At 48.7% G+C, this 23,065-nt stretch overlaps 1 protein-coding gene across 5 annotated transcripts in view; it reads right to left on the minus strand.

Annotated features, from left to right (window-relative positions):
* Positions 1-23,065, minus strand: part of CHST8 (carbohydrate sulfotransferase 8) — a 495,888-nt gene that overhangs the window by 467,194 nt on the left and 5,629 nt on the right. For 3 of the 5 annotated variants that reach the window (XM_069739215.1, XM_069739214.1, XM_069739213.1), the window contains exon 1: positions 19,008-19,271. The exons of the other annotated variants lie outside the window; for them this stretch is intronic. The gene's annotated coding sequence lies outside the window, so the exon portion shown is untranslated. Of the gene's footprint in view, positions 1-19,007; positions 19,272-23,065 lie in introns of those variants that run through there. 5 annotated transcript variants of the gene reach the window in all.

Here is a 23,065-nt window from a genome sequence, read left to right on the forward strand (position 1 = left end):
AATAACTCTATAAAGACTAACCATGTCCTAATAACAGGAGCTGTTTGGCGCCGCTGGGAGTCCCCGTATGCCACAATTTCAGAAATGTATGAGATGGAAACACCCTTCATTTCTTGTAATAAGTTACCAAACTTCTTGATATACTTTTTGTGTTTGAATTCTTCATGACCTTGAAGAGCTCGGCTTCTTCTCAATGAATAGAAATATACTTTATGTCCAGAGGCTGAAAACCATACAGACCTACAGGAGCTCTGCTTAGTAACATGTTGTTACAATGTATCAGTACAATGAATAGCTAACACTGCGACGCGTTTCGCTCACAGAGCTGCCATGAGTAGACAACCCTGCATACACGTGCCCAAATGCATGCAATATAAGCACTAGCAGGATTGCTTTTTCAACTGGGGGTCCAAGTATATTAAAGATTAAAAAAAAAAATAAGTTACAAATTCCTTATTATTTCAGGCTTAATAAATTCAAAGTTAATTTATTGCAGCCAGCAATAGACAGTGCAGCACAGGGGCTATAGAAGACAAACGGTGCACAATTTTTAATGAAACCAAAGATTTTTAGCCCTAATAATATGCATTTTAATATAGGGAAATAAATTGTCCCCAGAGGTGGACAACCCCCTATCTGAGACATTGGCATGTATACAAACGTGAACATTATCGCACGGACCTACAAGCGCTGCAGATTTATGATCACAGAGTTTGTCACATGGATTTTAGCTCTGAAATCCACATGAAAATCACTTACAGAATGCCTCCCATTATTTACACAACCAAGCATGCAAAAAATATAGCTTCAATAAGTGACATGTACCTAGTTATCCGGGAAGCTGTGACTGTATTATGCAGCCACTATCTATATTTAACAGCAGCAACAGGAGCTAGCTCTGATTACTGCTACTTAATCACTTAAATGGCACTGTCAATTATGGACAACGGCATTTAAATAGCGGGATCGTCTGGCGCAAATCACAAGGATTAGCTGGGCAGCCATGGCAGCCTACTGAAAGCCCCCTTCATCGACATCTTGGTGCGCCTATGGCCGGGCTTCAAAAGAGATTAGTCATTTTACCATATAGTACAATATTGTAATATTAATTACCGTACAAATGATATGAACATGTGACTGTTCTATCCTTAAGGCTACGGTCACACTATAAGTATTTGGTCAGTATTTCACATCAGTATTTGTTGGCCAAATCCAGGAGTGGGTCAAAAATACAGATTTGAGAATTTGTTTCTATTATACTTTTCCTCTAATTGTCCCACTCCTAGTTTTGGCTACAAATACTGATGTAAAATACGGACTACATACTGATAGTGTGACCGTAGCCTAAGGGAGACTAAAAAAAAATAAAAAACAAATGTTGACTAATAAATAAGCTGTAAAGACCATATATATATTAAAAAAAAAAAAAAGTTTGAATCACCCTCACTCCCAAATAAAAAAAAAACATTTGGTATGGTGTCAAAATATAAGTCTACACTTAACAAAAAATGCAATAAAAAGTACAGTACTCAAAATGTTATATGTACCCAAAAAAATGATGTCAATTAAAACTGCAGACTCAAACAAATAAAGTTGTTATATGTTTGGTTTTCTAGTAATCACACTGACCCGGAGAACATGTTGCTAGATCATTTTTACAGCACACAAAAAAAAAAAGAAATAAAAAAAAAAATGGCGGAATGTTTTTCTCCCCCACCAATTCACCCAATTTAATTTTTTTCCCATATTTTTAAGTACACTATATACATGGTAAAATTAATGTTGTCCTAATAAATAGGCCAAATGTAAGCCATGTCGACGGACAAAGTGGAAGTGAAAAAGCAAAAGTGAAGAAATTAAAAAATCAGCCTGGTCAGGAAGGGGGGAGGGTCTAAATGGGTCGGAAAAATAAAAACCCGGAAAAATATGAGAATTAAGAAAAAAACATGACCAGCTTAGTTCCTGTGTGCGGACAATTTGGCCTTTGCAACCGCAGGATGAGGCAGCGGCATCCTCTGTGCCCGGTCGTGGCGATGTATAAATAAATTATCCGTGCTTCTTTGATTGATGTGTGGCCATAAATAATTAAGTCGGCCATGTGATCGCGCTCTCACTTCTGCACTTTCTACCATGAGGAGAAAACACCACTAACAAGGAAGAGAAGGGTCGGACGCCGCAGCATCAGGTGCAAGGATACGGATTTTTAATTGTCTGTCTGGTGTAACACTTCACTCCCGAGAGATATGTTTGGCAGTCTTTAACCCCTTCCACCTGAGCCGCCATCACAGCTATCCACTTTGAGCCTGCGCGGACATCGGGCTCACGGACCCAATACCGTTTAAATGAGAATTTATCAAAACCGCTGCAGTTGCCCATAGCAACCAATCACAGCTCAGGTTTCATTGTTTAAAGAGCTCTGGGAGAATGAAAGCTGTGCTCTGATTGGTTGCTATGGGCAACTTTTCTTCAGGACATGAGGCCTTGTTGACAGAGTGAGTTCACATGTTCTATTGATGAGGGCCTGACAGCCAGGACACCTGTTAATAAAAAAAAATAAAAAAAATGGGGAGACATATTTGTCGCATTTATTCTTACACTAACAGGATTTGTGACACACACGCCCCAATGGGTCACACGTAGCTTTGGAGAGTAAAAAAAATGTCCTGAGGCTTAAATATGGTCTGAAGGAATTATCTGAAGAAACAAGTCATCTTAAGGCAGGCGCGGGCTGGGCCGGGTGGCAGAAATGCATATGCCCCCCCCCCCCCCCCCCGGGCCGGTGTCTAAGCAGCTGCAGAGGGCCGCTGGAGGACTGGCAGTGACTAATACATAGCGCACCTGTAGTGCGCGGTGGTGTCCTCCCGCCAGCAGCCCTGACATGTAGGCTGCAGGGGTATGTGATGAGCAGGCTCCTATGCGCCACTGCCACTCTGAGGGAGAGAGCCAGCAGCCAAGATGAAAGGTCAGCATACCGCCTGTGTGTGCACGGAGCTCCGGCTTCTCCTGCTCTTATCTGCTATCCCGGCAGAGAAGGAGAGACGGGGGAGGTGCCTGGACAGTGCAGAGCTGTGAGCAGGAGAAACTGAAGAGCTGCACATGGACATCAGCCACCCCTGCACCACAGAGGAGAGTGTGTGATGTGTGTATGAGGAGAGTGTGTGATGTGTGTATGAGGAGAGTGCGTGTGCGTGTGTAAGCTGCGTGCGTGTGTGTGTGAGCTGCGTGCGTGTGTGTGTGAGCTGCGTGCGTGTGTGTGAGCTGCGTGTGTGTGTGAGCTGCGTGCGTGTGTGAGCTGCGTGCGTGTGTGTGAGCTGCGTGGGTGTGTGTGTGAGCTGCGTGCGTGTGAGCTGCGTGCGTGTGTGTGAGCTGCGTGCGTGTGTGAGAGCTGCGTGCGTGTGAGCTGCGTGCGTGTGTGTGAGCTGCGTGCGTGTGTGTGTGAGCTGCGTGCGTGTGAGCTGCATGTGCCTGTCATACAGTGGGGCCGTGCGTGTGTGTGTCATTATACAATGTGGTTGTGCGTGTCATTATACAGTGGGGCTGTGCGTGTCATTATGCAGTGGGGCTGTGTGTGTGCGTGTCATTATACAGTGGGGCTGTGTGTGTGTTTCATTATACAGTGGGGCTGTGTGTGTGTCATTATACAGTGGGGCTGTACATGTGCGTCATACAGTGGGGCTGTGTGGGTATGTCATTATACAGTGGGGCTGTGCGTGTGTGTGTGTGAGCTGTGTGTGTGAGCTGTGTGTGTGAGCTGCGTGTGTGTGTGAGCTGCGTGTGTGTGTGAGCTGCGTGTGAGTGAGCTGCGTGCATGTGAGCTGCGTGCATGTGAGCTGCGTGCATGTGAGCTGCGTGCGTGTGTGTGTCATTATACAGTGGGGCTGTACATGTGTGTCGTACAGCGGGGCTGTGTGGGTATATCATTATACAGTGGGGCTGTGCGTGTGTGTGTGAGCTGCGTGCGTGTGTGAGCTGCGTGCGTGTGTGTGAGCTGCGTGCGTGTGTGTGAGCTGCGTGCGTGTGAGCTGCGTGCGTGTGTGTGAGCTGCGTGCGTGTGAGCTGCGTGCGTGTGTGTGTGAGCTGCGTGTGTGTGTGTGTGAGCTGCGTGCGTGTGTGTGTGAGCTGCGTGCGTGTGTGTGTGAGCTGCGTGCGTGTGAGCTGCATGTGCCTGTCATACAGTGGGGCCGTGCGTGTGTGTGTCATTATACAATGTGGTTGTGCGTGTCATTATACAGTGGGGCTGTGCGTGTCATTATGCAGTGGGGCCGTGCTTGTGCCTGTCATTATACAGTGGGGCCATGCGTGTGTGTGTGTGTGTCATTATACAGTGGGGCTGTGCATGTGCCTGTCATTATACAGTGGGGCTGTGTATGTGTGTGTGTGTCATTATACAGTGGGGCTGTGTGTGTGTGTGTGTGTGTGTGTGTCATTATACAGTGGGGCTGTGCGTGTGTGTCATTATACAGTGGGGCTGTGCGTGTGTGTGTCATTATACAGTGGGGATGTGCGTGTGTGTCATTATACAGTTGGGCTGTGCGTGTGTGTGTCATTATACAGTTGGGCTGTGCGTGTGTGTCATTATACAGTGGGGCTGTGCGTGTGTGTGTCATTATACAGTGGGGCTGTGTGTGTCATTATACAGTGGGGCTGTGCGTGTGTGTGTCATTATACAGTTGGGCTGTGCGTGTGTGTCATTATACAGTGGGGCTGTGTGTGTTATACAGTGGGGCTGTATGTGTGTCATTATACAGTGGGGCTGTGCGTGTGTGTGTCATTACACAGTGGGGCTGTATGTGTGTCATTATACAGTGGGGCTGTATGTGTGTCATTATACAGTGGGGCTGTGCGTGTGTGTGTCATTACACAGTGGGGCTGTATGTGTGTCATTATACAGTGGGGCTGTGCGTGAGTGTGTCATTATACAGTGGGGATGTGCGTGTGTGTCATTATACAGTTGGGCTGTGCGTGTGTGTGTCATTATACAGTGGGGCTGTGTGTGTCATACAGTGTGGCTGTGTTTCATTATACAGTGGGGCTGTGTGTGTGTCATTATACAGTGGGGCTGTGTGTGTCATTATACAGTGGGGCTGTGTGTGTCATTATACAGTGTGGCTGTGTTTCATTATACAGTGGGGCTGTGTGTGTGTCATTATACAGTGGGGCTGTGTGTGTGTCATTATACAGTGGGGCTGTGTGTGTGTCATTATACAGTGGGGCTGTGTGTGTCATTATACAGTGGGGCTGTGTGTCATTATACAGTGTGGCTGTGTTTCATTATACAGTGGGGCTGTGTGTGTCATTATACAGTGGGGCTGTGTGTGTGTCATTATACAGTGGGGCTGTGTGTGTCATTATACAGTGGGGCTGTGTGTGTCATTATACAGTGGGGCTGTGTGTGTCATTATACAGTGGGGCTGTGTGTGTCATTATACAGTGGGGCTGTGTGTGTGTGTCATTATACAGTGGGGCTGCGTGTGTCTGTCATTATACAGTGGGGCTGTGCGTGTGTCATTATACAGTGGGGCTGTGCGTGTGTCTGTCATTATACAGTGGGGCTGTGCGTGTGTCATTATACAGTGGGGCTGTGCGTGTGTGTCATTATACAGTGGGGCTGTGTGTGTCATTATACAGTGGGGCTGTGCGTGTGTGTGTCATTATACAGTGGGGCTGTGCGTGTGTCTGTCATTATACAGTGGGGCTGTGCGTGTGTCTGTCATTATACAGTGGGGCTGTGCGTGTGTCATTATACAGTGGGGCTGTGCGTGTGTGTCATTATACAGTGGGGCTGTGTGTGTCATTATACAGTGGGGCTGTGCGTGTGTGTCATTATACAGTGGGGCTGTGTGTGTCATTATACAGTGGGGCTGTGCGTGTGTGTGTCATTATACAGTGGGGCTGTGCGTGTGTCTGTCATTATACAGTGGGGCTGTGCGTGTGTCATTATACAGTGGGGCTGTGTGTGTGTCATTATACAGTGGGGCTGTGCGTGTGTCATTATACAGTGGGGCTGTGTGTGTGTCATTATACAGTGGGGCTGTGTGTGTCATTATACAGTGGGGCTGTGCGTGTGTCATTATACAGTGGGGCTGTGTGTGTGTGTCATTATACAGTGGGGCTGTGCGTGTGTCTGTCATTATACAGTGGGGCTGTGCGTGTGTGTGTCATTGGTGCATTCACTCTGTCATTCTTTGAACTGCAGACTTGTGCTTCTCACATTGCTGGCAGTGCTGTGGTCATTTGGCGGGTGTGTGGCTGTAAGTTTGTGATTTGCATACATGCGGTCACATGCCGACTAGACTTGCATGGCCTAATGCACCTGTATTGAACAAGGCCCAAAACAGTCTAGTCGAAATGTGGCTGGGAATATATATATCGCATGCTTGCAGTCACAAGACCACCTGTTGCCGGCACCAGAGAATCTTCATAGCGCACGATATGAGGATTCACACAGTGTCTGTAGACATGTAGCATAAGATCCGACAACCCCTTTAACCCTGCTGTTTTGTTCGCATTTACTATACACTTGTAGTGTTCCGGGTCACTATGACCCGAACAGAACAGCAGGGTTAAGGATGAGCCGCTACTCATGGGCCACTGCTGTGTGCTTGCCCACCCAGGCCAAAATTTGCCAGTCAGCCCCTGTCTTAAAGCTTCATTCAGACATCTGCTTGTTTACATACAAACCGTCCCCCAAAATTACCATTTTTCATCCAATTTTTGGTCCATGCGTCCATTTTTTCCCATAAGTGCGGCATCTGTTTTTCTCTTATGAAAATGTTTTTTTTCCCCCAAGCTTCTCCTGTTAATGAAACAGTAAAAAGCAGACGCCCTTAATCATTTATTTTTCACGTGAATGGGCGAGTGAGATCTGTGACTCAAGTCAGAAATTATCTTACCGTAATTTTTTTTTGAGGGGCAACATTTGGTCCACAAAAATAAACCAATAAACGGACAAGTGAACATCACCAATGATTATAATGAGTACACTTTTTATCCATGAGAAATGGTCGTCTCAACGAGGCCCAACTCATCTAGATTAAGGCCAACTTGATATAGGACAAAATGACGTCTGTTCCATTCAGGGACATTTATCAAAAATGGTGCAATGGATGTAGACTGACATTGCCCCTATTGATTGTCGGTGGGATCATAGCGCCACCCACGACCTAATGAAACTGCAGAAAGACCATTGTAGCCTTACTTTCGTTCCATCCAGAATTTTTATATAAATTCAATGCAACTTATCTGCGTTTTTTTAACGCAAAATTGCACCTCTGAGGTGCTCACCCTCCCTGGGTCCGGCTCGGAGTCTCTGCTGCAGCTCCCGATGTCTGTTGTGCTCACCCTCCCTGGGTCCCTCTCAGTGACTCTGCTGCAGTTCCCGATGTCTGTTGTGCTCACCCTCCCTGGGTCCCTCTCAGTGACTCTGCTGCAGTTCCCGATGTCTGTTGTGCTCACCCTCCCTGGGTCCCTCTGTGTCTCTGCTGCAGCTCCCGATGTCTGTTGTGCTCACCCTCCCTGGGTCCCTCTGTGTCTCTGCTGCAGCTCCCGATGTCTGTTGTGCTCACCCTCCCTGGATCCCTCTCAGTGTCTCTGCTGCAGCTCCCGATGTCTGTTGTGCTCACCCTCCCTGGGTCCCTCTGTGTCTCTGCTGCAGCTCCCGATGTCTGTTGTGCTCACCCTCCCTGGGTCCGGCTCGGAGTCTCTGCTGCAGCTCCAGATGTCTGTTGTGCTCACCCTCCCTGGGTCCGGCTCGGAGTCTCTGCTGCAGCTCCCGATGTCTGTTGTGCTCACCCTCCCTGGGTCTGGCTCGGACTCTCTGCTGCAGCTCCCGATGTCTGTTGTGCTCACCCTCCCTGGGTCCCTCTCAGTGTCTCTGCTGCAGTTCCCGATGTCTGTTGTGCTCACCCTCCCTGGGTCCCTCTCAGTGTCTCTGCTTTAGTTCCCGATGTCTGTTGTGCTCACCCTCCCTGGGTCCGGCTCGGAGTCTCTGCTGCAGCTCCCGATGTCTGTGGTGCTCACCCTCCCTGGGTCCGGCATAGTCTCTGCTGCCGTTCTCAAAGTCTGTTGTTGGCTGCAGCAGACAGTAACTGAACCCAGTGGCTTTGTCAATGTATATGGCAGGCGTGCCTGCTCTAGCCGGATCGCGGCCGTTAAGCAGTTTGAGGCCGGGACAGTACCAGCTTGGGTGACTCGCTGCGAGTCCCCAGGTTCCGTCGACCCAAAGGTTGAACTTAATGGACCTAGGTCTTTTTTCAACCTATCTAACTCTAGCTACCGAGATACCAGGAGCAGTGGCAGAGACTGGACCTGTGGATGGTGAAGAAAGCTCTTTCCCACCCCTGAGCTTATAGAAAAACTTTTCTAAAAAGTGACATCCCTTTCAAAGCCTCATTCAAATGTCCATTTTCCAAGTATGTGTTCAATCCGCATTCTTCACAGATAGAACATGTGCCCATTAAAATCTGTGGGCATGTTCATTTTTTTTTTTTTCATGGACTGATTTACTTTTTTTTTTTCTTTTTAATCCGATCTGCTGATGAAAATCAGCCATTAAAATAAATGGAACAAGGCCTAAGTCTGCTTCAGAAGGTGCATTTTTGTTACGGACTTTTCCACAGTACATCGTCAGCAGATTCCACACGTTGAATGCGGATTTTGCTACAGATTTCTCCCTTTTCGTTGCAATGAATGAAACTTTTGCCGATACCGCACAATAAATTGACATACTGTGGATTTATAAAAAATGGAATAAAAACAGATTCTGCACAAAAGAAATGCAGAATGTGGATCAGATTAAGTTAAAACTCATCTGCTTTGTCTGGAACTGTGGAATACTGTTGATTTTGTGTGTAAAATCTGCACAAAATACGCAACGTGTAAATTTAGGTGCGTCAGATTTGTTGCACAAATTTCATTGATCTGAATGAAGCTCGGAAAAAAACTAAGCATGCGGCAAAAACAATCCTATTTACATGTTTGTATCTGAATTTTCAGCTGCAGAAATGTCTGCATCTAATCTACCCCATGAAAATACAAACCTTCGGAAGATACACACTGAATATGTTACAGTACGATGCATGTGAACGAGGGATGTGTGGATACTTCTGAACGTAAATCCTCTGCCAGGTCTACACATCCCCTCTTGAAAAAAAAGAAAAAAAACCTGCGAAAGTGAGTGCTGAATCCACTTGGAACATAAAAAAAAGAAATGCAAGAAGATACAGGAGGCCACACGTTTCTCCTGTAGCAAAAATCAAGAGTACAGCTAATGCCTGACCATTAGTGATGAGTGAACGTGCTCGGATGAGGTGTTATCTCAGCATGCTCGGGTGCGAACTGAGTGTCTCATGATGCACATGACATCTTTTTCAGACAGATTTCACCTGAAAAACCAACTAGAAAATGCCCAAAGAAAGAACATACGTATTTCTATATAAAATCGATGTGCTACTGAAATGTACAAGTTTTGGAATTCCTTTTAGATATTTCAGGTTTCTAAAAACACCAATTGGTTAAAAGATGCGACCCGACCATTCTTCTGGCTTTTTCCCCCCTCAGAAGACACTCTATACTTTACGATACAAGGCAATGTGAAAGCTCCAAAGACATCTGGAAGTTGCCGAGGTCAACTTTTGGAGCATTTTACCATCGTTTTTGCTTTAAAATAAAATGCTAGCAGTTTCTTCATTATTCAAATGAGTGAAAAAATAAACGCAAAAAGACAAAAAAAAAAGTCACAAAAAACCTCCGGAAACCAGCAAGCATCCAAGCAAAAAAAAAACCTAAAGAAACGAAACAGACACCCAACCAAAAAAAAGAAAAAACAAAGCTAGAGTTTTCTGAAACGTTTTCGGCTTGAAAAACGTACAGAAAAAGGCAACAACAAAAAAACGCTGCAAAAACACCAGGTGAGATTTTGAAGAATGGTGAGAAACTGAAGCAAAGTTTATAATAAAGCTGCAGAACAAACACTGATTCCTCTGTACGGACATTAAGGCTATGTGCACACGTTGCGGATTTAGCTGCAGATCCGCAGGGTTTCCGCAGCTGCGGATCTGCAGCAGTTTCTCATGAGTTTACAGTACAATGTAAACTTATGGGAAACCAAAAACGCTGTGCCCATGCTGCAAAAAAAGCCGCGCGGAAACGCAGCGGATTATTTTCCGCAGCATGTCACATCTTTGTGCGGAATCCGCAGTTTTCTATCTGTTCCAATAGAAAACTGCAGATGGAAAACCGCAGCAGAATCCGCATTAAAAACTGCAATAAATCCGCAGTAAAAAACGCAGCGGTTTTGCACTGCGGATTTATCAAATCTGCTGCGGAAAAATCCGCAGCGGATTTTTCTACGTGTGCACATAGACAAAGACTTTTTAGGCTATGTGCACACATTGCGGATTAGGCTTAGGAATTTCTGGTGCGGATTCTGCCTCTCCTGGCAGAAAACGCACCTGCGGTTCCGCCGCGCTTTTTGTGCGGTTCCGCAGCGTTTTTTGTGCGTTTTTGCTGCGGTTTTTACCCCTGCGGTTTTCTATAATGGAATGGGTACAAAAACGCTAAAGATTCACAAAAAAGAAGTGTCATGCTACTACTTTTAAACCGCAGCGTTTCCGCAGCGGATTTTCCGCAAAGTGTGCACATTTTTTTTTTCTCATTGATTTACATTGAACTGTAAGGGTATGTGCACACGATGCAGATTTAGTGCAGAACTGCAGCAGATTTTTGTGCAGCAGAAACGCTGCAGAACTGCACTGTGATCACAGTACAATGTAAATCAATGTGAAAAAAAAAAAAGCTGTGCACATGGTGCAGAAAAATCTGCGCAGAAACGCTGCAGATTTCAAAGAAGTGCATGTCACTTCTTTTGTGCAGTTCTGCAGCGTTTCTGCACCCCTCCATAATAGAAATCTGCAGGTGCGTTTTTGATGCGTTTTTTTATGCGTTTTTAGTGCAGATTTGTGCATAAAAAACGCATCAAAAACGCACCTGCAGATTCTGCCAGGAGATGCCGATTTAGTGCAGAACTGCAACAGATTTTTCTGCACCAAATCTGCATCGTGTGCACACAGCCTAAATCAATTGCGGATCTGCAGCGTTTCTGCACCTCAAAAAACGCTGCGAATCCGCAGGGAATCCGCAACGTGTGCACATACCCTTAGGGCTTGTTTCCACATGCGAGAAACACGTCCGTGTCTCGCATGTGGAAACGAAGTTCTGGCGCCGGCACTTCGGAGCGGAGCGTGCGGCTCCATGTGTTCCTATGCAGTCGCACGCTCCGCTCCACAGTGCCGGCACCAGAGCTTCGTTTCCACATGCGAGACACGGACGTGTTTTTCGCATGTGGAAACAAGCCCTTAGACACTTCATCCACACATTTGTGAGCAGGTCCTCCACAATCCATCAGTCTTCAGCTCCATAGACTTCCAGGTAGCAGGTGTCAGCGAGCCTTTCATTAAAACTATCATCTCCAGCTGAGAATTCACACCTGACACCACTGCCTGTGACTTGTAATCTGCACTATCATCCAATAAAAATCTATCATATTTCATGGTGATTTACAGCAATGTAATGAAAAAAAAATATATAGGGCCTTGGTTTCGGAGAGAAAACTAGAAAACTCATTGGTTTTGCCGAGTACACAGCTACCGGCTATGGGATTAAAAGCACAATTCCCTCTAGATCCAGGTATAATAAACAAACAAGCAAGCAGCAGAGGTCCTTGGAGTTGGAGAAAAGTTTACTGCTTCTACCTTCAGGGGATCTGGCTTTATAAACTTCATCCAGACATCTATGGGGCTTATAAAGCGGTTGCGTACTTCTTTTTTAATTAAACTGAGTCAACTCTCAGCCCATAAGAAGGAATGGAAGGGGATGGAAACCCCCTTGAAATGTTGCGATAGCTCAATTTTTAATTAAAAAACCCCTATTATCTGACATTGATTTCACTTTAACAGCCGTCACGACATACACCAAAAACGCATCTACGGTACTTTTTTTTTTTTATCTGCTGATCTTCTGCATATAGGGCAACTCTATATGTAAAATCCACACATAAAACTCAATGAACGTACCGGCATGAAAAATTGTAATGTTGTGGATTTTAATCAAGCACCGCATGGTCAGTTTACGTAGTGTAAACAAAAAAAATGAATGAATTAATTAAAAAAGCACAGTGATTTCTATACATACCATTCACTTTGCTGGAACTGTGAGTCTACATTCCCAAGATAAGTTTTTGGTGAGTTTTTTTACGCTGCAAATACAAGTAGCCTATTTAATGGGCGCAGAAAATCTGCAACATCAAAAACACACCAACAGTTCATCGCGAGAACGTAGTCTAAGGCTATGTTCACACATTACATTTTTGCTGCATTTTTTTTCTGCAGGAAAAACTTGCTCTCTTGGCAGTAAAGAAGTTGATAAAAAAAAGCAGGTTTTGCTGCGTTTTTGTTGTTTTCTGCGCAAGCTGATAAAGTTTAGTGACCCCCACCCCCCCAAAAAAAAACTGATTCAACTTATTTAAGGTTTTTGCACCAAAAAAAAGCAGCAGAACCTGATACGCGAGGTTTTTTTTTGCTGCGTTTTTGCCCTTAACCATTGATTCCTATGGGTCAAAAAAATCCCGCAAAAACACTGAACGACGTCACATGCTGTAGTTTACAAAAACGCAACAGTTTTCCAATTCAGTCAGGGAAAAAAAAACAACGTGAGTGCATGAGATTTCTGAAATCTCATAGGTTTTGCCGGTACTGTAAAACGCAGCTTAAAATTTGCATTAAAAAAAAAAACACAGCAAAAACGCAACATGTGAATATAGCCCAAGACGCATTGAACATATGAGACGTCAAAACGCACAATATACTCATCGCCCTGAGCGTAACTTTAGGGAAATTTGGAATTCAGACGTCTGGGAAAGTTGAGTGACTAGAGCGTAGTGCTTGACAATATCAGTCATTTCCATAGACTTTGCACATTTATGACTACCTCACCATTCAAATGGGGGACTCTTGTGATCTGGGGATACAAGCAGTGGGACCCTGACAACTCATCACTTGTTTTGGGGATAGATAACATTTTAAAGGGGTTGTCATTATCACATGAGGACAAATCAGGAACAATATAGGTTTTATTAATTTTAGGAAACTAATAAAAAAAAAAATAGTTGGAGGAAACACAAGGAATAATGTGATAACATTACTTTACTGAAGGAACAGTAAATTCTTGGAATGATGTGGTAGGAAAAGGAAAATCAAGAGTTTGTAGGGATAAAGTGATTTAAGGGCAGAAAAGATAACTCAGGTGGTCTTTTTCAATGTTTAGGGGGTGGGGGATGCTATTTAAGACAATAGGATGATAAAGGAACAAGAACATGCTGCTGTTTGGCCACCAATACATTGATCTCTCAACAGGACGTCCGATTTACTGCCCTGTAACATTTTACGACTTTTACTGGACACATTATACGTTTCAGCCAGGGCAGCAAAATGACATTTCCGGGCAATGCCCCAAGGTGCTGCACTACATGGAAATGGCATCCTTTACAACCTCGTTTGCATAATTAAGCATATCCATAAGTTTATGCTCAACAATAGCTATTATAGAAAGGAGAGGAGTACTCATAGCTGTGAGAACAGACCGAGGCTGAAAATATACGTATATAGAAAAACGCGCCAAATATATGTATATAGAAAAACGCGCCATGAAGATCACAACCTGGCACTGCAATATCGCATCTAATGATGGTCAAGTGGCGACGCTGACGCATGTGCCTGCAGCGGAAGTATCAAACATCGAATCCTTGCTAGTTTAGGTTGTTCTTGTGACCCATCAGACATGAAGTTGAAAATAAAATTTGCGCAATATCGCCGAGTAGATATAGCTTGATGGTCTGTCTCGAAAACTTATTGTATGCACTCGAACTTAAAGGGTTATTCCCATCTTCATAAATGAGTATTGTTGGATTGTGCTTGTAAATAAAAGCAATTTTCCTGATACTTAAGCAATTCTCGCGATATTAACACTTTTCTTTACAATTCATTGCTTTGGAGACCGACCATCGCTGCTAGACATCAGAACATGTGCAGAGCTTACAGGCTCTAGTCTGTTGAGCTTGCAGTCCCTGTCACCTCCTAATCCTGGCTAGCTTCAGCGCAGTGCTTACAAGCTAGACAGCAGCAGTGGTCGGTATCCTAAGCAACACGTTGTAAACAAGAGAAAACTGTTAATATCTCAAGAACAGCTGCAGATTTTATTAAATAGTAATCTTCAAAAGTGATCATTTTTGCAAGCTACATCCAAAAATATCCATCTGTTAATGGACAGAATGCCGTCGGACGTTACATGGACCAAAACACACTTGTCAGAATGAGCGCTGACTATGAAATGTTCATTCACGGAACAGAAGAGGACGCAACACATCTAATCAATACACGATAAGACAGACGAGGGGGACGTTATCTCGCACCCCAAGAATGAAAAAGTCCAGCTAATTGGGACACTTGTGGCCACTCTCAATCACAGAGAAGAGAAACTTTAAAAATCTTTCTAGTTACATAAATTCTCTTTGATATGACAGGTTCTTAGTGTGAGGCAATAATGTGCAAAACAAAACATTGCAAATGACAAACACAAGAGAGAGATAGAGATAAATAGATGAGTAGAGATAGAGAATAGACAGAGATGGTAGATACCTGGGAAACAGAGAGAAGATAGATAAGAGAGAAACAAGATATAATCTACTTAAATATTATTCTAGAAAGATTAATTAGTAAAAATAAGCTCTCTCTCTCTATAAATATATATATATACACACACACACAGTCATAAGTCATTCCCGATCATGAAGTTACAGAACTAAAATCAGAGAAAAGAAAGAGCGAGAGAAAAAAAAGTGAGAGAAACAAAGAAAAGAAAAAGCAAGAGAGATAAATGGATAGAGAGAGAGAGAGGAAGAGAAAAAAAAAGTGAAAAAAGCGAGAGAGGAGAGAAAGAAAGATGATAGATACCCATTCTTCTGGAGCAGGGTCATGTGCTGTGTGCACTAAGTTCCCCCTCTCTCTGCTCGATGCCCACGCCTGTCAATGTCACCTGTGCCAGCCTCTGCCCTGGGGTTCTGCCCCCTCTCCCCGGTCCTGTCAGTGACACCTGTTCCAGCTCCTGCCCTGGGGTTCTGCCCCCTCTCCCCGGTCCTGTCAGTGACACCTGTGCCAGCTCCTGCCCTGGGGTTCTGTCCCCTCTACCCGGTCCTGTCAGTGACACCTGTGCCAGCTCCTGCCCTGGGTGTTCTGCCCCCTCTCCTGTCAGTGACACCTGTGCCAGCTGCTGCCCTGGATGTTCTGCACCCTCTCCCTGGTCCTGTCAGTGATACCTGTGCCAGCTCCTGCCCCGGCATGTTATGCCCATTCTCCCCAAGTCCTGTCAGTGATACCCGTGCCAGCTCCTGCCCTGGTTGTTCTGCCCGCTCTCCCCTGTCCTGTCAGTGACACCTGTACCAGCTCCTGCCCTGGTTGTTCTGCCCCCTCTCCCCTTGTCCTGTCAGTGACACCTGTGCCAGCTCCTGCCCTGGTTGTTCTGCCCCCTTTCCCCTGTCCTATCAGTGATACCTTTGCCAGCTTCTCCTCTGGATGTTGTGCCCCCCTCTCCCCGGTCCTGTCAGTGACACCTGTGCCAGCTCCTGCCCTGGATGTTCTGCCCCCTCTCCCCGGTCCTGTCAGTGACACCTGTGCCAGCTCCTGCGCTGGATGTTCTGCCCCCTCTCCCCGGTCCTGTCAGTGACACCTGTGCCAGCTCCTGCCCTGGATGTTCTGCCCCCTCTCCCCGATCCTGTCAGTGACACCTATGCCAGCTCCTGCCCTGGATGTTCTGCCCCCTCTCCCCGATCCTGTCAGTGACACCTGTGCCAGCTCCTGCCCTGGATGTTCTGCCCCCTCTCCCCGGTCCTGTCAGTGACACCTGTGCCAGCTCCTGCCCTGGGGTTCTGCCCCCTCTCCCCGGTCCTGTCAGTGACACCTGTGCCAGCTCCTGCCCTGGGGTTCTGCCCCCTCTCCCCGGTCCTGTCAGTGACACCTGGGCCAGCTCCTGCCCTGGATGTTCTGCCTCCTCTCCCCGGTCCTGTCGGTGACACCTGTGCCAGCTCCTGCCCTGGATGTTCTGCCCCCTCTCCTGTCAGTGACACCTGTGCCAGCTCCTGCCCTGGGTGTTCTGCCTCCTCTCCCCGGTCCTGTCGGTGACACCTGTGCCAGCTCCTGCCCTGGATGTTCTGCCCCCTCTCCTGTCAGTGACACCTGTGCCAGCTCCTGCCCTGGATGTTCTGCCCCCTCTCCCCGGTCCTGTCAGTGACACCTGTGCCAGCTCCTGCCCTGGGTGTTCTGCCCCCTCTCCTGTCAGTGACACCTGTGCCAGCTCCTGCCCTGGGTGTTCTGCCTCCTCTCCCCGGTCCTGTCGGTGACACCTGTGCCAGCTCCTGCCCTGGGTGTTCTGCCCCCTCTCCTGTCAGTGACACCTGTGCCAGCTCCTGCCCTGGGTGTTCTGCCTCCTCTCCCCGGTCCTGTCAGTGACACCTGTGCCAGCTCCTGCCCTGGGGTTCTGCCCCCTCTCCCCGGTCCTGTCAGTGACACCTGTGCCAGCTCCTGCCCTGGGGTTCTGCCCCCTCTCCCCGGTCCTGTCAGTGACACCTGTGCCAGCTCCTGCCCTGGGTGTTCTGCCCCCTCTCCCCGGTCCTGTCAGTGACACCAGTGCCAGCTCCTGCCCTGGGGGTTCTGCCCCCTCTCATGTCAGTGACACCTGTGCCAGCTCCTGCCCTGGGGTTCTGCCCCCTCTCCTGTCAGTGACACCTGTGCCAGCTCCTGCCCTGGGGTTCTGCCCCCTCTCCCCGGTCCTGTCAGTGACACCTGTGCCAGCTCCTGCCCTGGGTGTTCTGCCCCCTCTCCTGTCAGTGACACCTGTGCCAGCTCCTGCCCTGGGTGTTCTGCCTCCTCTCCCCGGTCCTGTCGGTGACACCTGTGCCAGCTCCTGCCCTGGGTGTTCTGCCCCCTCTCCTGTCAGTGACACCTGTGCCAGCTCCTGCCCTGGATGTTCTGCCCCCTCTCCTGTCAGTGACACCTGTGCCAGCTCCTGCCCTGGGTGTTCTGCCCCCTCTCCTGTCAGTGACACCTGTGCCAGCTCCTGCCCTGGGTGTTCTGCCTCCTCTCCCCGGTCCTGTCGGTGACACCTGTGCCAGCTCCTGCCCTGGGTGTTCTGCCTCCTCTCCCCGGTCCTGTCGGTGACACCTCTGCCAGCTCCTGCCCTGGGTGTTCTGCCCCCTCTCCTGTCAGTGACACCTGTGCCAGCTCCTGCCCTGGGTGTTCTGCCTCCTCTCCCCGGTCCTGTCAGTGACACCTGTGCCAGCTCCTGCCCTGGGTGTTCTGCCTCCTCTCCCCGGTCCTGTCAGTGACACCTGTGCCAGCTCCTGCCCTGGGGTTCTGCCCCCTCTCCCCGGTCCTGTCAGTGACACCTGTGCCAGCTCCTGCCCTGGGTGTTCTGCCCCCTCTCCCCGGTCCTGTCAGTGACACCAGTGCCAGCTCCTGCCCTGGGTGTTCTGCCCCCTCTCCTGTCAGTGACACCTGTGCCAGCTCCTGCCCTGGGTGTTCTGCCTCCTCTCCCCGGTCCTGTCAGTGACACCTGTGCCAGCTCCTGCCCTGGGTGTTCTGCCCCCTCTCCTGTCAGTGACACCTGTGCCAGCTCCTGCCCTGGATGTTCTGCCCCCTCTCCTGTCAGTGACACCTGTGCCAGCTCCTGCCCTGGGTGTTCTGCCCCCTCTCCTGTCAGTGACACCTGTGCCAGCTCCTGCCCTGGGTGTTCTGCCTCCTCTCCCCGGTCCTGTCGGTGACACCTGTGCCAGCTCCTGCCCTGGGTGTTCTGCCTCCTCTCCCCGGTCCTGTCGGTGACACCTCTGCCAGCTCCTGCCCTGGGTGTTCTGCCCCCTCTCCTGTCAGTGACACCTGTGCCAGCTCCTGCCCTGGGTGTTCTGCCTCCTCTCCCCGGTCCTGTCAGTGACACCTGTGCCAGCTCCTGCCCTGGGGTTCTGCCCCCTCTCCCCGGTCCTGTCAGTGACACCTGTGCCAGCTCCTGCCCTGGGTGTTCTGCCCCCTCTCCCCGGTCCTGTCAGTGACACCAGTGCCAGCTCCTGCCCTGGATGTTCTGCCCCCTCTCCCCGGTCCTGTCAGTGACACCAGTGCCAGCTCCTGCCCTGGGTGTTCTGCCCCCTCTCCTGTCAGTGACACCTGTGCCAGCTCCTGCCCTGGGTGTTCTGCCTCCTCTCCCCGGTCCTGTCAGTGACACCTGTGCCAGCTCCTGCCCTGGGTGTTCTGCCTCCTCTCCCCGGTCCTGTCAGTGACACCTGTGCCAGCTCCTGCCCTGGGGTTCTGCCCCCTCTCCCCGGTCCTGTCAGTGACACCAGTGCCAGCTCCTGCCCTGGGTGTTCTGCCTCCTCTCCCCGATCCTGTCAGTGACACCTGTGCCAGCTCCTGCCCTGGGTGTTCTGCCTCCTCTCCCCGGTCCTGTCAGTGACACCAGTGCCAGCTCCTGCCCTGGGTGTTCTGCCTCCTCTCCCCGGTCCTGTCAGTGACACCTGTGCCAGCTCCTGCCCTGGGTGTTCTGCCCCCTCTCCCCGGTCCTGTCAGTGACACCAGTGCCAGCTCCTGCCCTGGGGGTTCTGCCCCCTCTCATGTCAGTGACGCCTGTGCCAGCTCCTGCCCTGGGGGTTCTGCCCCCTCTCATGTCAGTGACACCTGTGCCAGCTCCTGCCCTGGGGGTTCTGCCCCCTCTCCCCGGGTCCCACAGACACATAGCCTCCGTTATCAGCTGCTTCTCTGGAACTTTTCCCAGCAGAACGTCCATTGTCCGGTGATGTCGGTGCTGATACCGGCACTGACTGACCCGCTGCCCACTACAAAGTTCCTGAGTGACAGACAGGTGGGCACGGGGGGCGCACACAGGCTAGACAGGTGACCCCAGCGGCATGGACCCACCTGGTGCAGGCTGCCAGTCACATCCAGCGGTGTCTGTGGTGCCCGCTCCCGGGCTGTGGCATCCTCCCCTCACAGGCGCCGAGCTCTGCGCTAATGCAGTGAAGTTGTGACAAGTGCCAGGTGCCCGGCTGTGTGACCGCGGGGGGCTCCGCCGGTGAGCGCCGCTCTGGGGGTCTCCGCTCCGCAGGACACAACACACTGCCAGGGTCCTGCCGGCTGCACGAGGAGGGACGAGCTGAGGCGACGACGACGCACGCGCCTCTCCCCAGTGCGCGCGCCCGCCCGCCGGCTGCTCTGTCCTACCCCACAGCGCCCTCTAGCGGCGTCTGTGGGAACTGCGCGCCTGGGAGATGGAGTGCAGCTCTGAGGCTGGAAATGGGACATACAGCAGCCCCAGTCACTGCACAAAGGGTTCCCCCATATGAATACTTAATAATGAGACACATAGAGGATCCCAGCAGACTGGTGCAATATTCAGATCACTGATTATTACTTGCTGATCGTATTAGTAATTATATAGCTTAATGTCTTAATAACTGTGCAATGGCATGGTTTTAGAACATATTTACATGATGTATCTTAGCAATATTCACTGCAGATCGCAGGGCTGCAAATATAAAGTATCTAAGCAGTGCAATCAATTATATCTGCTGGAAAGACTTTATTATGCAGATGTTGCTGCTCAATGGTTTTGTGCATTAATAATCAAGATTGATGTCCTATGTCACCACTTTATGTCACGATCAGAGTAACAGGTGGATGCATTCACTCAGTGTAAAATAGAATAGTAACAGTAAGGAAGGACAGTATTCCATGCTGCTCAGAGGGCTGAGAATCATGGCTGGTCACACACCCATTGTGGGGATGGACCTAGACCAGTGTTCCCCAACTCAGGTCCTCAAGAGCCACCAACAGGTCATGTTTTCAGGATTTCCTTAGTATTGCCCAGGTGAGAATTCCATCATCTAGACAGGCAACAATTCCATCACCTGGGCCATACTAAGGAAATCCTGAAAACATGACCTGTTGGTGGCTCTTGAGGACCAAACTTGGGGAACACTGGTCTAGAGAGAGGACACTCAGGATAGAATAATGGGAATGGGAGGCAAATAAATGGTGTTGTACCTGAATGAATCACAAGTAATGGCGGTAATAAAGTCCAGTCCCTCTGCCCCAACGCGCATGTTTCGGCCAAGCTTCTTCAGGGGACACGTATACCAGGATGGGGGACATATATACCAGGATGGGGGTGATATATACCAGGATGGGAGACGTATATACCAGGATGGGGGGATATATACCAGGATGGGGAACGTATATACCAGGATGGAGGGACAAATATACCAGGATGGGAGACATATATACCAGGATTGGGGGGGGGGATATATACCAGGATGAGGGACATATATACCAGGATGGGGGGATATATACCAGGATGGGAGACGTATATACCAGGATGGGGGGATATATACCAGGATGGGGGACATATATACCAGGATGGGGGTGATATATACCAGGATGGGAGACGTATATACCAGGATGGGGGGATATATACCAGGATGGGGAACGTATATACCAGGATGGAGGGACAAATATACCAGGATGGGAGACATATATACCAGGATGGGGGGGGGGGATATATACCAGGATGAGGGACATATATACCAGGATGGGGGGATATATACCAGGATAGGGGACATATATACCAGGATGGAGGGACAAATATATCAGGATGAAGGGTCAAATATACCAGGATGGGGGAAATATATACCAGGATGGGGGACATATATACCAGGATGGGGGACATATATACCAGGATGTGAGACATATATACCAGGATGGGAGACGTATATACCAGGATGGGCGACACATATACCCGGATGGGGGACATATATACCAGGATGGGAGACATATATACCAGGATGGGAGATGTATATACCAGGATGGGGGGATATATACCAGGATGGAGGACACATATACCCGGATGGGGGACATATATACCAGGATGGGAGACATATATGCCAGGATGGGGGGGATATATACTAGGATGGGGGACACATATACCCGGATGGGGGACATATATACCAGGATGGGGGGGGGATATATACCAGGATGAGGGACATATATACCAGGATGGGGGGATATATACCAGGATAGGGGACATATATACCAGGATGGAGGGACAAATATATCAGGATGAAGGGTCAAATATACCAGGATGGGGGAAATATATACCAGGATGGGGGACATATATACCAGGATGGGGGACATATATACCAGGATGTGAGACATATATACCAGGATGGGAGACGTATATACCAGGATGGGGGACACATATACCCGGATGGGGGACATATATACCAGGATGGGAGACATATATACCAGGATGGGAGATGTATATACCAGGATGGGGGGATATATACCAGGATGGAGGACACATATACCCGGATGGGGGACATATATACCAGGATGGGAGACATATATACCAGGATGGGGGGGATATATACCAGGATGGGGGACACATATACCCGGATGGGGGACATATATACCAAGATGGGAGACATATATACCAGGATGGGAGACGTATATACCAGGATGGGGGGGATATATACCAGGATGGGGGACACATATACCCGGATGGGGGACATATATACCAGGATGGGAGACATATATACCAGGATGGGGGGATATATACCAGGATGGGGGACATATATACCAGGATGGGAGACGTATATACCAGGATGGGGGACACATATACCCGGATGGGAGACATATATACCAGGATGGGAGACGTATATACCAGGATGGGGGGGATCTATACCAGGATGGGGGACACATATACCCGGATGGAGGGACAAAAATACCAGGATGGAGGGACAAATATACCAGGATGAGGGGGATATATACCAGGATGGGAGACGTATATACCAGGATGGGGGGGTATATACCAGGATGGGGGACATATATACCAGGATGGGGGACACATATACCCGGATGGGGGACATATATACCAGGATGGGGGACACATATACCCGGATGGGGGACATATATATCAGGATGGGGGACATATATACCAGGATGGGAGACATATATACCAGGATGGGGGGGATATATACCAGGATAGGGGACACATATACCCGGATGGGGGACATATATACCAGGATGGGAGACATATATACCAGGATGGGAGACGTATATACCAGGATGGGGGGGATATATACCAGGATGGGGGACACATATACCCGGATGGGGCACATATATACCAGGATGGGAGACATATATACCAGGATGGGGGGGATATATACCAGGATGGGGGACACATATACCCGGATGGGGGACATATATACCAGGATGGGAGACATATATACCAGGATGGGAGACGTATATACCAGGATGGGGGGGATATATACCAGGATGGGGGACACATATACCCGGATGGGGGACATATATACCAGGATGGGAGACATATATACCAGGATGGGGGGATATATACCAGGATGGGGGACACATATACCCGGATGGGGGACATATATACCAGGATGGGAGACATATATACCAGGATGGGGGGATATATACCAGGATGGGGGACACATATACCCGGATGGGGGACATATATACCAGGATGGGAGACATATATACCAGGATGGGGGACATATATATACCAGGGTGGGGGACATATACAGTATATCAGGATGGGGGATGTATATATGTATATACCAGGATAAGGAATGTATATACCAGGATGGGGGATGTTTATACCTTGTGCCTGTCTTCACCAGAGCTTTGGCATCTAATTTGGCATCCTATGAAACAGACCATAGCATGTGATGTAGGAATCAGGTCTCCTGAATATTCTGGTGCTATATAAATAACCAATAATATTACACATTTCCAAGAAGACCCTGAATTAGAGAAAGTCCTTTACTTGACCCCATGTGAGTAAATGAGCTGCTGTCATTTAGATTGATGCCCCTTACGCTCCGGCAGGGAATATGAGGAGCAGGTAAAGGGTCCATGGACAAGTTGAAGATCTACTTTGACAGATAGCCTTGAGCTTA

Source organism: Ranitomeya imitator, chromosome 9 (genome assembly GCF_032444005.1).
Source record: "Ranitomeya imitator isolate aRanImi1 chromosome 9, aRanImi1.pri, whole genome shotgun sequence".
Lineage (NCBI taxonomy): Eukaryota > Metazoa > Chordata > Amphibia > Anura > Dendrobatidae > Ranitomeya > Ranitomeya imitator.